Source organism: Oncorhynchus masou, unplaced genomic scaffold (assembly GCF_036934945.1).
Source record: "Oncorhynchus masou masou isolate Uvic2021 unplaced genomic scaffold, UVic_Omas_1.1 unplaced_scaffold_3117, whole genome shotgun sequence".
Lineage (NCBI taxonomy): Eukaryota > Metazoa > Chordata > Actinopteri > Salmoniformes > Salmonidae > Oncorhynchus > Oncorhynchus masou.
In genome coordinates, this window is record NW_027009534.1 from 9,836 (window position 1) to 28,256 (window position 18,421).

Sequence of the window (18,421 nt, forward strand, 5' to 3'; positions counted from 1 at the left end):
GCGGGATCGATGCCCGCATTCTCCAACTAATTATTTTGGTTCAATCAGCACACATTGTTGGAGTAGCTCTGGACACGAACCCAGCAATACAACTATTTCCACCACTGGGCTTACTGCAGTCACTAATTCAACCTTTACTGAACTACCATGAAAAATATTTTTAGACAGCTGAAGCAAGCATACTTTAAAAAAAGTATCCTTTCTTACTGAAGAGGGATTTGGCAGTGCGGTCATTGAGATTTCCTACTTCTTTTTGGAGGCACAGGGGGATTAGCTCAAATGGTAGAGTGCTTGCTTAGCATGCGAGAGGTAGCGGGATCGATACCCGCATCCTCCAACTACTTAGCTTGGTTCAATCAGCACACATTGTTTGAGACACTAACCCAACAATGCAACTATTTCCAGCACTGGGCTTACTGCAGTCACTACTTCAACATTTACTGAACTACCATGAAAAATATGTTTAGACAGCTGAAGCAAGCATACTTTAAAAAAAGTATCCTTTCTTACTGACGAGGGATTTGGCAGTGCGGTCATTGAGATTTCCTACTTCTTTTTGGAGGCACAGGGGGATTAGCTCAAATGGTAGAGTGCTCGCTTAGCATGCGAGAGGTAGTGGGATCGATACCTGCATCCTCCAGCTACTTAGCTTGGTTCAATCAATACACATTGTTGGAGTAGCTCTGGACACGAACCCAGCAATACAACTATTTCCACCACTGGGCTTACTGCAGTCACTAATTCAACCTTTACTGAACGACCATGAAAAATATGTTTAGACAGCTGAAGCAAGCATACTTTAAAAAAAAAAAAGTATCCTTTCTTACTGACGAGGGATTTGGCAGTGCGGTCATTGAGATTTCCTACTTCTTTTGGAGGCACAGGGATTAGCTCAAATGGTAGAGCGCTCGCTTAGCATGCGAGAGGTAGCGGGATCGATGTCCGCATTCTCCAACTATTTAGTTTGGTTCAGTCAGCACACATTGTTGGAGAAGCTCTGACACGAACCCAACAATACAACTATTTCCACCACTGGGCTTACTGCAGTCACTACTTCAACCTTTACTGAACTACAATGAAAAATACTTTAAGACAGCTGAAGCAAGCATACTTTAAAAAAAAGTATCCTTTCTGACTGAAGAGGGATTTGGCAGTGCGGTCATTGAGATTTCCTACTTCTTGTTGAATGCACAGGGGGATTAGCTCAAATGGTAGAGCGCTTGCTTAGCATGCGAGAGGTAGCGGGATCGATGCCCGCATTCTCCAACTAATTATTTTGGTTCAATCAGCACACATTGTTGGAGTAGCTCTGGACACGAACCCAGCAATACAACTATTTCCACCACTGGGCTTACTGCAGTCACTAATTCAACCTTTACTGAACTACCATGAAAAATATTTTTAGACAGCTGAAGCAAGCATACTTTAAAAAAAAGTATCCTTTCTTACTGACGAGGGATTTGGCAGTGCGGTCATTGAGATTTCCTACTTCTTTTTGGAGGCACAGGGTGATTATCCCAAATGGTAGAGTGCTCGCTTAGCATGCGAGAGGTAGAGGGATCGATGTCCGCATTCTCCAACTATTTAGTTTGGTTCAATCAGCACACATTGTTGGAGTAGCTCTGGACACGAACCCAACAATACAACTATTTCCACCACTGGGCTTACTGCAGTCACTACTTCAACCTTTACTGAACTACCATGAAAAATACTTTTAGACAGCTGAAGCAAGCATACTTTAAAAAAAAGTATCCTTTCTTACTGACGAGGGATTTGGCAGTGCGGTCATTGAGATTTCCTACTTCTTGTTGAATGCACAGGGGGATTAGCTCAAATGGTAGAGCGCTTGCTTAGCATGCGAGAGGTAGCGGGATCGATGCCCGCATTCTCCAACTAATTATTTTGGTTCAATCAGCACACATTGTTGGAGTAGCTCTGGACACGAACCCAGCAATACAACTATTTCCACCACTGGGCTTACTGCAGTCACTAATTCAACCTTTACTGAACTACCATGAAAAATATTTTTAGACAGCTGAAGCAAGCATACTTTAAAAAAAAGTATCCTTTCTTACTGACGAGGGATTTGGCAGTGCGGTCATTGAGATTTCCTACTTCTTTTTGGAGGCACAGGGTGATTAGCTCAAATGGTAGAGTGCTCGCTTAGCATGCGAGAGGTAGAGGGATCGATACCCGCATCCTCCAACTACTTAGATTGGTTCAATCAGCACACATTGTTGGAGTAGCTCTGGACACTAAACCAGCAATACAACTATTTCCACCACTGGGCTTTCTGCAGTCACTTGTTCAACGTTTCCTGAACGACCATGAAAAATATTTTTAGACAGCTGAAGCAAGCGTACTTTAAAAAAAGTATCCTTTCTTACTTCTTACGAAGTGTGGTATTACCTCAGATTTCCTACTTCTTGTTGGGGCAAATAGCTCAAATGAGGGATTTGGCAGTGCGGTCATTGAGATTTCCTACTTCTTTTTGGAGGCACAGGGTGATTAGCTCAAATGGTAGAGTGCTCGCTTAGCATGCGAGAGGTAGAGGGATCGATACCTGCATCCTCCAACTAATTATATTGGTTCAATCAGCACACATTGTTGGAGTAGCTCTGGACACGAACCCAGCTATACAACTATTTCCACCACTGGGCTTACTGCAGTCACTACTTCAACCTTTACTGAACCACCATGAAAAATATTTTTAGACAGCTGAAGCAAGCATACTTTAAAAAAAGTATCCTTTCTTACTGACGAGGGATTTGGCAGTGCGGTCATTGAGATTTCCTACTTCTTTTTGGTGGCAAAGGGGGATTAGCTCAGATGGTAGAGTGCTTGCTTAGCATGCGAGATGTAGCGTGATCGATCACCGCATTCTCCAACTAATTATTTTGGTTCAATCAGCACACATTGTTGGAGAAGCTCCAGACACGAACCGAACAATACAACTATTTCCACCACTGGGCTTACTGCAGTCACTACTTCAACCTTTACTGAACTACAATGAAAAATACTTTAAGACAGCTGAAGCAAGCATACTTTAAAAAAAGTATCCTTTCTGACTGAAGAGGGATTTGGCAGTGCGGTCATTGAGATTTCCTACTTCTTGTTGAATGCACCGCCTGGATTAGCTCAAATGGTAGAGCGCTTGCTTAGCATGCGAGAGGTAGCGGGATCGATGCCCGCATTCTCCAACTAATTATTTTGGTTCAATCAGCACACATTGTTGGAGTAGCTCTGGACACGAACCCAGCAATACAACTATTTCCACCACTGGGCTTACTGCAGTCACTAATTCAACCTTTACTGAACTACCATGAAAAATATTTTTAGACAGCTGAAGCAAGCATACTTTAAAAAAAGTATCCTTTCTGACTGAAGAGGGATTTGGCAGTGCGGTCATTGAGATTTCCTACTTCTTGTTGAAGGCACAGGTGGATTAGCTCAAATGGTAGAGCGCTTGCTTAGCATGCGAGAGGTAGCGGGATTGATGCCCGCATTCTCCAACTAATTATTTTGGTTCAATCAGCACACATTGTTGGAGTAGCTCTGGACACGAACCCAGCAATACAACTATTTCCACCACTGGGCTTACTGCAGTCACTAATTCAACCTTTACTGAACTACCATGAAAAATATTTTTAGACAGCTGAAGCAAGCATACTTTAAAAAAAGTATCCTTTCTTACTGACGAGGGATTTGGCAGTGCGGTCATTGAGATTTCCTACTTCTTTTTGGAGGCACAGGGTGATTAGCTCAAATGGTAGAGTGCTCGCTTAGCATGCGAGAGGTAGCGGGATCGATACCCGCATCCTCCAACTACTTAGCTTGGTTTAATCAGCACACATTGTTGGAGTAGCTCTGGACACGAACCCAGCAATACAACTATTTCCACGACTGGGCTTACTGCAGTCACTACTTCAACCTTTACTGAACTACCATGAAAAATATGTTTAGACAGCTGAAGCAAGCATACTTTAAAAAAAGTATCCTCTCTTAATGACGAGGGATTTGGCAGTGCGGTCATTGAGATTTCCTACTTCTTTTTGGAGGCACAGGGGGATTAGCTCAAATGGTAGAGCGCTCGCTTAGCATGCGAGAGGTAGCGGGATCGATGTCCGCATTCTCCAACTATTTAGTTTGGTTCAGTCAGCACACATTGTTGGAGAAGCTCCAGACACGAACCCAACAATACAACTATTTCCACCACTGGGCTTACTGCAGTCACTACTTCAACCTTTACTGAACTACAATGAAAAATACTTTAAGACAGCTGAAGCAAGCATACTTTAAAAAAAGTATCCTTTCTGACTGAAGAGGGATTTGGCAGTGCGGTCATTGAGATTTCCTACTTCTTGTTGAATGCACAGGGGGATTAGCTCAAATGGTAGAGCGCTTGCTTAGCATGCGAGAGGTAGCGGGATCGATGCCCGCATTCTCCAACTAATTATTTTGGTTCAATCAGCACACATTGTTGGAGTAGCTCTGGACACGAACCCAGCAATACAACTATTTCCACCACTGGGCTTACTGCAGTCACTAATTCAACCTTTACTGAACTACCATGAAAAATATTTTTAGACAGCTGAAGCAAGCATACTTTAAAAAAAAGTATCCTTTCTTACTGACGAGGGATTTGGCAGTGCGGTCATTGAGATTTCCTACTTCTTTTTGGAGGCACAGGGTGATTATCCCAAATGGTAGAGTGCTCGCTTAGCATGCGAGAGGTAGAGTGATCGATACCTGCATCCTCTAACTACTTAGCTTGGTTTAATCAGCACACATTGTTGGAGTAGCTCTGGACACGAACCCAGCAATACAACTATTTCCACCACTGGGCTTACTGCAGTCACTACTTCAACCTTTACTGAACTACCATGAAAAATATGTTTAGACAGCTGAAGCAAGCATACTTTAAAAAAAGTATCCTCTCTTAATGACGAGGGATTTGGCAGTGCGGTCATTGAGATTTCCTACTTCTTTTTGGAGGCACAGGGGGATTAGCTCAAATGGTAGAGCGCTCGCTTAGCATGCGAGAGGTAGCGGGATCGATGTCCGCATTCTCCAACTATTTAGTTTGGTTCAGTCAGCACACATTGTTGGAGAAGCTCCAGACACGAACCCAACAATACAACTATTTCCACCACTGGGCTTACTGCAGTCACTACTTCAACCTTTACTGAACTACAATGAAAAATACTTTAAGACAGCTGAAGCAAGCATACTTTAAAAAAAGTATCCTTTCTGACTGAAGAGGGATTTGGCAGTGCGGTCATTGAGATTTCCTACTTCTTGTTGAATGCACAGGGGGATTAGCTCAAATGGTAGAGCGCTTGCTTAGCATGCGAGAGGTAGCGGGATCGATGCCCGCATTCTCCAACTAATTATTTTGGTTCAATCAGCACACATTGTTGGAGTAGCTCTGGACACGAACCCAGCAATACAACTATTTCCACCACTGGGCTTACTGCAGTCACTAATTCAACCTTTACTGAACTACCATGAAAAATATTTTTAGACAGCTGAAGCAAGCATACTTTAAAAAAAGTATCCTTTCTTACTGAAGAGGGATTTGGCAGTGCGGTCATTGAGATTTCCTACTTCTTTTTGGAGGCACAGGGGATTAGCCCAAATGGTAGAGTGCTCGCTTAGCATGCGAGAGGTAGAGGGATCGATACCCGCATCCTCTAACTACTTAGCTTGGTTCAATCAGCACACATTGTTGGAGTAGCTCTGGACACGAACCCAGCAATACAACTATTTCCACCACTGGGCTTACTGCAGTCACTAATTCAACCTTTACTGAACTACCATGAAAAATATTTTTAGACAGCTGAAGCAAGCATACTTTAAAAAAAAGTATCCTTTCTTACTGACGAGGGATTTGGCAGTGCGGTCATTGAGATTTCCTACTTCTTTTTGGAGGCACAGGGTGATTATCCCAAATGGTAGAGTGCTCGCTTAGCATGCGAGAGGTAGAGTGATCGATACCTGCATCCTCTAACTACTTAGCTTGGTTTAATCAGCACACATTGTTGGAGTAGCTCTGGACACGAACCCAGCAATACAACTATTTCCACCACTGGGCTTACTGCAGTCACTACTTCAACCTTTACTGAACTACCATGAAAAATATGTTTAGACAGCTGAAGCAAGCATACTTTAAAAAAAGTATCCTTTCTTACTGACGAGGGATTTGGCAGTGCGGTCATTGAGATTTCCTACTTCTTTTTGGAGGCACAGGGGGATTAGCTCAAATGGTAGAGCGCTCGCTTAGCATGCGAGAGGTAGCGGGATCGATGTCCGCATTCTCCAACTATTTAGTTTGGTTCAGTCAGCACACATTGTTGGAGAAGCTCCAGACACGAACCCAACAATACAACTATTTCCACCACTGGGCTTACTGCAGTCACTACTTCAACCTTTACTGAACTACAATGAAAAATACTTTAAGACAGCTGAAGCAAGCATACTTTAAAAAAAGTATCCTTTCTGACTGAAGAGGGATTTGGCAGTGCGGTCATTGAGATTTCCTACTTCTTGTTGAATGCACAGGGGGATTAGCTCAAATGGTAGAGCGCTTGCTTAGCATGCGAGAGGTAGCGGGATCGATGCCCGCATTCTCCAACTAATTATTTTGGTTCAATCAGCACACGTTGTTGGAGTAGCTCTGGACACGAACCCAGCAATACAACTATTTCCACCACTGGGCTTACTGCAGTCACTAATTCAACCTTTACTGAACTACCATGAAAAATACTTTAAGACAGCTGAAGCAAGCATACTTTAAAAAAAAGTATCCTTTCTGACTGAAGAGGGATTTGGCAGTGCGGTCATTGAGATTTCCTACTTCTTGTTGAATGCACAGGGGGATTAGCTCAAATGGTAGAGCGCTTGCTTAGCATGCGAGAGGTAGCGGGATCGATGCCCGCATTCTCCAACTAATTATTTTGGTTCAATCAGCACACATTGTTGGAGTAGCTCTGGACACGAACCCAGCAATACAACTATTTCCACCACTGGGCTTACTGCAGTCACTAATTCAACCTTTACTGAACTACCATGAAAAATATTTTTAGACAGCTGAAGCAAGCATACTTTTAAAAAAAGTATCCTTTCTTACTGACGAGGGATTTGGCAGTGCGGTCATTGAGATTTCCTACTTCTTTTTGGAGGCACAGGGTGATTATCCCAAATGGTAGAGTGCTCGCTTAGCATGCGAGAGGTAGAGTGATCGATACCTGCATCCTCTAACTACTTAGCTTGGTTTAATCAGCACACATTGTTGGAGTAGCTCTGGACACGAACCCAGCAATACAACTATTTCCACCACTGGGCTTACTGCAGTCACTACTTCAACCTTTACTGAACTACCATGAAAAATATGTTTAGACAGCTGAAGCAAGCATACTTTAAAAAAAAGTATCCTCTCTTAATGACGAGGGATTTGGCAGTGCGGTCATTGAGATTTCCTACTTCTTTTTGGAGGCACAGGGGGATTAGCTCAAATGGTAGAGCGCTCGCTTAGCATGCGAGAGGTAGCGGGATCGATGTCCGCATTCTCCAACTATTTAGTTTGGTTCAGTCAGCACACATTGTTGGAGAAGCTCCAGACACGAACCCAACAATACAACTATTTCCACCACTGGGCTTACTGCAGTCACTACTTCAACCTTTACTGAACTACAATGAAAAATACTTTAAGACAGCTGAAGCAAGCATACTTTAAAAAAAAAGTATCCTTTCTGACTGAAGAGGGATTTGGCAGTGCGGTCATTGAGATTTCCTACTTCTTGTTGAATGCACAGGGGGATTAGCTCAAATGGTAGAGCGCTTGCTTAGCATGCGAGAGGTAGCGGGATCGATGCCCGCATTCTCCAACTAATTATTTTGGTTCAATCAGCACACATTGTTGGAGTAGCTCTGGACACGAACCCAGCAATACAACTATTTCCACCACTGGGCTTACTGCAGTCACTAATTCAACCTTTACTGAACTACCATGAAAAACACTTTTAGACAGCTGAAGCAAGCATACTTTAAAAAAAGTATCCTTTCTTAATGACGAGGGATTTGGCAGTGCGGTCATTGAGATTTCCTACTTCTTGTTGAATGCACAGGGGGATTAGCTCAAATGGTAGAGCGCTTGCTTAGCATGCGAGAGGTAGCGGGATCGATGCCCGCATTCTCCAACTAATTATTTTGGTTCAATCAGCACACATTGTTGGAGTAGCTCTGGACACGAACCCAGCAATACAACTATTTCCACCACTGGGCTTACTGCAGTCACTAATTCAACCTTTACTGAACTACCATGAAAAATATTTTTAGACAGCTGAAGCAAGCATACTTTTAAAAAAAGTATCCTTTCTTACTGACGAGGGATTTGGCAGTGCGGTCATTGAGATTTCCTACTTCTTTTTGGAGGCACAGGGTGATTAGCTCAAATGGTAGAGTGCTCGCTTAGCATGCAAGAGGTAGAGGGATCGATACCCGCATCCTCTAACTACTTAGCTTGGTTTAATCAGCACACATTGTTGGAGTAGCTCTGGACACGAACCCAGCCATACAACTATTTCCACCACTGGGCTTACTGCAGTCACTACTTCAACCTTTACTGAACTACCATGAAAAATATGTTTAGACAGCTGAAGCAAGCATACTTTAAAAAAAAGTATCCTCTCTTACTGACGAGGGATTTGGCAGTGCGGTCATTGAGATTTCCTACTTCTTTTTGGAGGCACAGGGGGATTAGCTCAAATGGTAGAGCGCTCGCTTAGCATGCGAGAGGTAGCGGGATCGATGTCCGCATTCTCCAACTATTTAGTTTGGTTCAGTCAGCACACATTGTTGGAGAAGCTCCAGACACGAACCCAACAATACAACTATTTCCACCACTGGGCTTACTGCAGTCACTACTTCAACCTTTACTGAACTACAATGAAAAATACTTTAAGACAGCTGAAGCAAGCATACTTTAAAAAAAAGTATCCTTTCTGACTGAAGAGGGATTTGGCAGTGCGGTCATTGAGATTTCCTACTTCTTGTTGAATGCACAGGGGGATTAGCTCAAATGGTAGAGCGCTTGCTTAGCATGCGAGAGGTAGCGGGATCGATGCCCGCATTCTCCAACTAATTATTTTGGTTCAATCAGCACACATTGTTGGAGTAGCTCTGGACACGAACCCAGCAATACAACTATTTCCACCACTGGGCTTACTGCAGTCACTAATTCAACCTTTACTGAACTACCATGAAAAATATTTTTAGACAGCTGAAGCAAGCATACTTTTAAAAAAAAAGTATCCTTTCTTACTGACGAGGGATTTGGCAGTGCGGTCATTGAGATTTCCTACTTCTTTTTGGAGGCACAGGGGGATTAGCTCAAATGGTAGAGTGCTCGCTTAGCATGCGAGAGGTAGGGGGATCGATACCCGCATCCTCCAACTACTTATTTTGGTTCAATCAGCACACATTGTTGGAGTAGCTCTGGACACGAACCCAGCAATACAACTATTTCCACCACTGGGCTTACTGCAGTCACTACTTCAACCTTTACTGAACTACCATGAAAAATATGTTTAGACAGCTGAAGCAAGCATACTTTAAAAAAAGTATCCTTTCTTAATGACGAGGGATTTGGCAGTGCGGTCATTGAGATTTCCTACTTCTTTTTGGAGGCACAGGGGGATTAGCTCAAATGGTAGAGCGCTCGCTTAGCATGCGAGAGGTAGCGGGATCGATGTCCGCATTCTCCAACTATTTAGTTTGGTTCAGTCAGCACACATTGTTGGAGAAGCTCCAGACACGAACCCAACAATACAACTATTTCCACCACTGGGCTTACTGCAGTCACTACTTCAACCTTTACTGAACTACAATGAAAAATACTTTAAGACAGCTGAAGCAAGCATACTTTAAAAAAAGTATCCTTTCTGACTGAAGAGGGATTTGGCAGTGCGGTCATTGAGATTTCCTACTTCTTGTTGAATGCACAGGGGGATTAGCTCAAATGGTAGAGCGCTTGCTTAGCATGCGAGAGGTAGCGGGATCGATGCCCGCATTCTCCAACTAATTATTTTGGTTCAATCAGCACACATTGTTGGAGTAGCTCTGGACACGAACCCAGCAATACAACTATTTCCACCACTGGGCTTACTGCAGTCACTACTTCAACCTTTACTGAACTACCATGAAAAATATGTTTAGACAGCTGAAGCAAGCATACTTTAAAAAAAGTATCCTTTCTGACTGAAGAGTGATTTGGCAGTGCGGTCATTGAGATTTTCTACTTCTTGTTGAATGCACAGGGGGATTAGCTCAAATGGTAGAGCGCTTGCTTAGCATGCGAGAGGTAGCGGGATCGATGCCCGCATTCTCCAACTAATTATTTTGGTTCAATCAGCACACATTGTTGGAGTAGCTCTGGACACGAACCCAGCAATACAACTATTTCCACCACTGGGCTTACTGCAGTCACTAATTCAACCTTTACTGAACTACCATGAAAAATATTTTTAGACAGCTGAAGCAAGCATACTTTAAAAAAAGTATCCTTTCTTACTGACGAGGGATTTGGCAGTGCGGTCATTGAGATTTCCTACTTCTTTTTGGAGGCACAGGGTGATTATCCCAAATGGTAGAGTGCTCGCTTAGCATGCGAGAGGTAGAGGGATCGATACCCGCATCCTCTAACTACTTAGCTTGGTTTAATCAGCACACATTGTTGGAGTAGCTCTGGACACGAACCCAGCAATACAACTATTTCCACCACTGGGCTTACTGCAGTCACTACTTCAACCTTTACTGAACTACCATGAAAAATATGTTTAGACAGCTGAAGCAAGCATACTTTAAAAAAAGTATCCTCTCTTAATGACGAGGGATTTGGCAGTGCGGTCATTGAGATTTCCTACTTCTTTTTGGAGGCACAGGGGGATTAGCTCAAATGGTAGAGCGCTCGCTTAGCATGCGAGAGGTAGCGGGATCGATGTCCGCATTCTCCAACTATTTAGTTTGGTTCAGTCAGCACACATTGTTGGAGAAGCTCCAGACACGAACCCAACAATACAACTATTTCCACCACTGGGCTTACTGCAGTCACTACTTCAACCTTTACTGAACTACAATGAAAAATACTTTAAGACAGCTGAAGCAAGCATACTTTAAAAAAAGTATCCTTTCTGACTGAAGAGGGATTTGGCAGTGCGGTCATTGAGATTTCCTACTTCTTGTTGAATGCACAGGGGGATTAGCTCAAATGGTAGAGCGCTTGCTTAGCATGCGAGAGGTAGCGGGATCGATGCCCGCATTCTCCAACTAATTATTTTGGTTCAATCAGCACACATTGTTGGAGTATGTCTGGACACTAACCCAGCAATACAACTATTTCCACCACTGGGCTTACTGCAGTCACTAATTCAACCTTTACTGAACTACCATGAAAAATATTTTTAGACAGCTGAAGCAAGCATACTTTAAAAAAAAGTATCCTTTCTGACTGAAGAGGGATTTGGCAGTGCGGTCATTGAGATTTCCTACTTCTTGTTGAAGGCACAGGGGATTAGCTCAAATGGTAGAGCGCTCGCTTAGCATGCGAGAGGTAGCGGGATCGATACCCGCATCCTCCAACTACTTAGCTTGGTTCAATCAGCACACATTGTTGGAGTAGCTCTGGACACTAACCCAGCAATACAACTATTTCCACCACTGGGCTTACTGCAGTCACTAATTCAACCTTTACTGAACTACCATGAAAAATATTTTTAGACAGCTGAAGCAAGCATACTTTAAAAAAAGTATCCTTTCTTACTGACGAGGGATTTGGCAGTGCGGTCATTGAGATTTCCTACTTCTTTTTGGAGGCACAGGGGATTAGCTCAAATGGTAGAGTGCTCGCTTAGCATGCGAGAGGTAGAGGATCGATACCCGCATCCTCCAACTACTTAGCTTTTAATCAGCACACATTGTTGGAGTAGCTCTGGACACGAACCCAGCAATACAACTATTTCCACCACTGGGCTTACTGCAGTCACTACTTCAACCTTTACTGAACTACCATGAAAAATATGTTTAGACAGCTGAAGCAAGCATACTTTAAAAAAAGTATCCTTTCTTAATGACGAGGGATTTGGCAGTGCGGTCATTGAGATTTCCTACTTCTTTTTGGAGGCACAGGGGGATTAGCTCAAATGGTAGAGCGCTCGCTTAGCATGCGAGAGGTAGCGGGATCGATGTCCGCATTCTCCAACTATTTAGTTTGGTTCAGTCAGCACACATTGTTGGAGAAGCTCCAGACACGAACCCAACAATACAACTATTTCCACCACTGGGCTTACTGCAGTCACTACTTCAACCTTTACTGAACTACAATGAAAAATACTTTAAGACAGCTGAAGCAAGCATACTTTAAAAAAAAGTATCCTTTCTGACTGAAGAGGGATTTGGCAGTGCGGTCATTTCCTACTTCTCATTGAGATTTCCTACTTCTTGTTGAATGCACAGGGGGATTAGCTCAAATGGTAGAGCGCTTGCTTAGCATGCGAGAGGTAGCGGGATCGATGCCCGCATTCTCCAACTAATTATTTTGGTTCAATCAGCACACATTGTTGGAGTAGCTCTGGACACGAACCCAGCAATACAACTATTTCCACCACTGGGCTTACTGCAGTCACTAATTCAACCTTTACTGAACTACCATGAAAAATATTTTTAGACAGCTGAAGCAAGCATACTTTAAAAAAAGTATCCTTTCTTACTGACGAGGGATTTGGCAGTGCGGTCATTGAGATTTCCTACTTCTTTTTGGAGGCACAGGGGGATTAGCTCAAATGGTAGAGCGCTCGCTTAGCATGCGAGAGGTAGCGGGATCGATGTCCGCATTCTCCAACTATTTAGTTTGGTTCAGTCAGCACACATTGTTGGAGAAGCTCCAGACACGAACCCAACAATACAACTATTTCCACCACTGGGCTTACTGCAGTCACTACTTCAACCTTTACTGAACTACAATGAAAAATACTTTAAGACAGCTGAAGCAAGCATACTTTAAAAAAAGTATCCTTTCTTACTGAAGAGGGATTTGGCAGTGCGGTCATTGAGATTTCCTACTTCTTTTTGGTGGCAAAGGGGGATTAGCTCAAATGGTAGAGCGCTTGCTTAGCATGCGAGAGGTAGCGGGATCGATGCCCGCATTCTCCAACTAATTATTTTGGTTCAATCAGCACACATTGTTGGAGTAGCTCTGGACACGAACCCAGCAATACAACTATTTCCACCACTGGGCTTACTGCAGTCACTACTTCAACCTTTACTGAACTACCATGAAAAATACTTTAAGACAGCTGAAGCAAGCATACTTTAAAAAAAGTATCCTTTCTTACTGAAGAGGGATTTGGCAGTGCGGTCATTGAGATTTCCTACTTCTTGTTGAATGCACAGGGGGATTAGCTCAAATGGTAGAGCGCTTGCTTAGCATGCGAGAGGTAGCGGGATCGATGCCCGCATTCTCCAACTAATTATTTTGGTTCAATCAGCACACATTGTTGGAGTAGCTCTGGACACGAACCCAGCAATACAACTATTTCCACCACTGGGCTTACTGCAGTCACTAATTCAACCTTTACTGAACTACCATGAAAAATATTTTTAGACAGCTGAAGCAAGCATACTTTAAAAAAAGTATCCTTTCTTACTGACGAGGGATTTGGCAGTGCGGTCATTGAGATTTCCTACTTCTTTTTGGAGGCACAGGGTGATTAGCCCAAATGGTAGAGTGCTCGCTTAGCATGCGAGAGGTAGAGGATCGATACCCGCATCCTCTAACTACTTAGCTTGGTTTAATCAGCACACATTGTTGGAGTAGCTCTGGACACGAACCCAGCAATACAACTATTTCCACCACTGGGCTTACTGCAGTCACTACTTCAACCTTTACTGAACTACAATGAAAAATACTTTAAGACAGCTGAAGCAAGCATACTTTAAAAAAAAGTATCCTCTCTTAATGACGAGGGATTTGGCAGTGCGGTCATTGAGATTTCCTACTTCTTTTTGGAGGCACAGGGGGATTAGCTCAAATGGTAGAGCGCTCGCTTAGCATGCGAGAGGTAGCGGGATCGATGTCCGCATTCTCCAACTATTTAGTTTGGTTCAGTCAGCACACATTGTTGGAGAAGCTCCAGACACGAACCCAACAATACAACTATTTCCACCACTGGGCTTACTGCAGTCACTACTTCAACCTTTACTGAACTACAATGAAAAATACTTTAAGACAGCTGAAGCAAGCATACTTTAAAAAAAGTATCCTTTCTGACTGAAGAGGGATTTGGCAGTGCGGTCATTGAGATTTCCTACTTCTTGTTGAATGCACAGGGGGATTAGCTCAAATGGTAGAGCGCTTGCTTAGCATGCGAGAGGTAGCGGGATCGATGCCCGCATTCTCCAACTAATTATTTTGGTTCAATCAGCACACATTGTTGGAGTAGCTCTGGACACGAACCCAGCAATACAACTATTTCCACCACTGGGCTTACTGCAGTCACTAATTCAACCTTTACTGAACTACCATGAAAAATATTTTTAGACAGCTGAAGCAAGCATACTTTTAAAAAAAGTATCCTTTCTTACTGACGAGGGATTTGGCAGTGCGGTCATTGAGATTTCCTACTTCTTTTTGGAGGCACAGGGTGATTAGCCCAAATGGTAGAGTGCTCGCTTAGCATGCGAGAGGTAGAGGGATCGATACCCGCATCCTCTAACTACTTAGCTTGGTTTAATCAGCACACATTGTTGGAGTAGCTCTGGACACGAACCCAGCAATACAACTATTTCCACCACTGGGCTTACTGCAGTCACTACTTCAACCTTTACTGAACTACCATGAAAAATATGTTTAGACAGCTGAAGCAAGCATACTTTAAAAAAAAGTATCCTTTCTTAATGACGAGGGATTTGGCAGTGCGGTCATTGAGATTTCCTACTTCTTTTTGGTGGCAAAGGGGGATTAGCTCAAATGGTAGAGCGCTCGCTTAGCATGCGAGAGGTAGCGGGATCGATGTCCGCATTCTCCAACTATTTAGTTTGGTTCAGTCAGCACACATTGTTGGAGTAGCTCTGGACACGAACCCAGCAATACAACTATTTCCACCACTGGGCTTACTGCAGTCACTACTTCAACCTTTACTGAACTACAATGAAAAATACTTTAAGACAGCTGAAGCAAGCATACTTTAAAAAAGTATCCTTTCTGACTGAAGAGGGATTTGGCAGTGCGGTCATTGAGATTTCCTACTTCTTGTTGAATGCACAGGGGGATTAGCTCAAATGGTAGAGCGCTTGCTTAGCATGCGAGAGGTAGCGGGATCGATGCCCGCATTCTCCAACTAATTATTTTGGTTCAATCAGCACACATTGTTGGAGTAGCTCTGGACACGAACCCAGCAATACAACTATTTCCACCACTGGGCTTACTGCAGTCACTACTTCAACCTTTACTGAACTACCATGAAAAATATGTTTAGACAGCTGAAGCAAGCATACTTTAAAAAAAAGTATCCTTTCTTACTGACGAGGGATTTGGCAGTGCGGTCATTGAGATTTCCTACTTCTTTTTGGAGGCACAGGGGATTAGCTCAAATGGTAGAGCGCTCGCTTAGCATGCGAGAGGTAGCGGGATCGATACCTGCATCCTCCAACTACTTAGCTTGGTTCAATCAGCACACATTGTTTCAGTTGCTCTGGACACTAACCCAGCAATACAACTATTTCCACCACTGGGCTTATTGCAGTCACTTGTTCAACTTTTCCTGAACGACCATGAAAAACACTTTTAGACAGCTGAAGCAAGCATACTTTAAAAAAAAGTATCCTTTCTTAATGACGAGGGATTTGGCAGTGCGGTCATTGAGATTTCCTACTTCTTGTTGGTGGCAAAGGGGGATTAGCTCAAATGGTAGAGCGCTCGCTTAGCATGCGAGAGGTAGCGGGATCGATGTCCGCATTCTCCAACTATTTAGTTTGGTTCAGTCAGCACACATTGTTGGAGAAGCTCCAGACACGAACCCAACAATACAACTATTTCCACCACTGGGCTTACTGCAGTCACTACTTCAACCTTTACTGAACTACAATGAAAAATACTTTAAGACAGCTGAAGCAAGCATACTTTAAAAAAAGTATCCTTTCTGACTGAAGAGGGATTTGGCAGTGCGGTCATTGAGATTTCCTACTTCTTGTTGAATGCACAGGGGGATTAGCTCAAATGGTAGAGCGCTTGCTTAGCATGCGAGAGGTAGCGGGATCGATGCCCGCATTCTCCAACTAATTATTTTGGTTCAATCAGCACACATTGTTGGAGTAGCTCTGGACACGAACCCAGCAATACAACTATTTCCACCACTGGGCTTACTGCAGTCACTAATTCAACCTTTACTGAACTACCATGAAAAATATTTTTAGACAGCTGAAGCAAGCATACTTTAAAAAAAAGTATCCTTTCTTACTGAAGAGGGATTTGGCAGTGCGGTCATTGAGATTTCCTACTTCTTTTTGGAGGCACAGGGGGATTAGCTCAAATGGTAGAGCGCTTGCTTAGCATGCGAGAGGTAGCGGGATCGATGCCCGCATTCTCCAACTAATTATTTTGGTTCAATCAGCACACATTGTTGGAGTAGCTCTGGACACGAACCCAGCAATACAACTATTTCCACCACTGGGCTTACTGCAGTCACTAATTCAACCTTTACTGAACTACCATGAAAAATATTTTTAGACAGCTGAAGCAAGCATACTTTTAAAAAAAGTATCCTTTCTTACTGACGAGGGATTTGGCAGTGCGGTCATTGAGATTTCCTACTTCTTTTTGGAGGCACAGGGTGATTATCCCAAATGGTAGAGTGCTCGCTTAGCATGCGAGAGGTAGAGTGATCGATACCTGCATCCTCTAACTACTTAGCTTGGTTTAATCAGCACACATTGTTGGAGTAGCTCTGGACACGAACCCAGCAATACAACTATTTCCACCACTGGGCTTACTGCAGTCACTACTTCAACCTTTACTGAACTACCATGAAAAATATGTTTAGACAGCTGAAGCAAGCATACTTTAAAAAAAAGTATCCTTTCTTAATGACGAGGGATTTGGCAGTGCGGTCATTGAGATTTCCTACTTCTTTTTGGAGGCACAGGGGGATTAGCTCAAATGGTAGAGCGCTCGCTTAGCATGCGAGAGGTAGCGGGATCGATGTCCGCATTCTCCAACTATTTAGTTTGGTTCAGTCAGCACACATTGTTGGAGAAGCTCCAGACACGAACCCAACAATACAACTATTTCCACCACTGGGCTTACTGCAGTCACTACTTCAACCTTTACTGAACTACCATGAAAAATATTTTTAGACAGCTGAAGCAAGCATACTTTAAAAAAAGTATCCTTTCTGACTGAAGAGGGATTTGGCAGTGCGGTCATTGAGATTTCCTACTTCTTGTTGAAGGCACAGGGGGATTAGCTCAAATGGTAGAGTGCTTGCTTAGCATGCGAGAGGTAGCGTGATCGATGCCCGCATCCTCCAACTAATTATTTTGGTTCAATCAGCACACATTGTTGGAGTAGCTCTGGACACGAACCCAGCAATACAACTATTTCCACCACTGGGCTTACTGCAGTCACTACTTCAACCTTTACTGAACTACCATGAAAAATATTTTTAGACAGCTGAAGCAAGCATACTTTAAAAAAAGTATCCTTTCTTACTGACGAGGGATTTGGCAGTGCGGTCATTGAGATTTCCTACTTCTTTTTGGTGGCAAAGGGGGATTAGCTCAAATGGTAGAGCGCTCGCTTAGCATGCGAGAGGTAGCGGGATCGATGCCCGCATTCTCCAACTAATTATTTTGGTTCAATCAGCACACATTGTTGGAGTAGCTCTGGACACGAACCCAGCAATACAACTATTTCCACCACTGGGCTTACTGCAGTCACTACTTCAACCTTTACTGAACTACCATGAAAAATATTTTTAGACAGCTGAAGCAAGCATACTTTAAAAAAAAGTATCCTTTCTTACTGACGAGGGATTTGGCAGTGCGGTCATTGAGATTTCCTACTTCTTTTTGGAGGCACAGGGGGATTAGCTCAAATGGTAGAGTGCTCGCTTAGCATGCGAGAGGTAGCGGGATCGATACCCGCATCCTCCAACTACTTAGCTTGGTTTAATCAGCACACATTGTTGGAGTAGCTCTGGACACGAACCCAGCAATACAACTATTTCCACCACTGGGCTTACTGCAGTCACTACTTCAACCTTTACTGAACTACCATGAAAAATATGTTTAGACAGCTGAAGCAAGCATACTTTAAAAAAAGTATCCTCTCTTAATGACGAGGGATTTGGCAGTGCGGTCATTGAGATTT

At 43.3% G+C, this 18,421-nt stretch overlaps 4 non-coding genes across 4 annotated transcripts; all 4 read left to right on the forward strand.

The window, feature by feature from the left end:
* Nucleotides 1–264: 264 nt before the first annotated feature.
* Nucleotides 265–337, forward strand: trnaa-agc (transfer RNA alanine (anticodon AGC)). The gene has a single exon. It is a non-coding gene; the product is annotated as a tRNA-Ala (tRNA).
* Nucleotides 338–11,563: 11,226 nt separating this feature from the next.
* Nucleotides 11,564–11,636, forward strand: trnaa-agc (transfer RNA alanine (anticodon AGC)). Its single transcript has one exon. It is a non-coding gene; the product is annotated as a tRNA-Ala (tRNA).
* A 6,182-nt stretch (nucleotides 11,637–17,818) lies between these two features.
* Nucleotides 17,819–17,891, forward strand: trnaa-agc (transfer RNA alanine (anticodon AGC)). Its single transcript has one exon. It is a non-coding gene; the product is annotated as a tRNA-Ala (tRNA).
* Nucleotides 17,892–18,131: 240 nt separating this feature from the next.
* trnaa-agc (transfer RNA alanine (anticodon AGC)) lies at nucleotides 18,132–18,204 on the forward strand. The gene has a single exon. It is a non-coding gene; the product is annotated as a tRNA-Ala (tRNA).
* The last annotated feature ends 217 nt before the right edge of the window (nucleotides 18,205–18,421 follow it).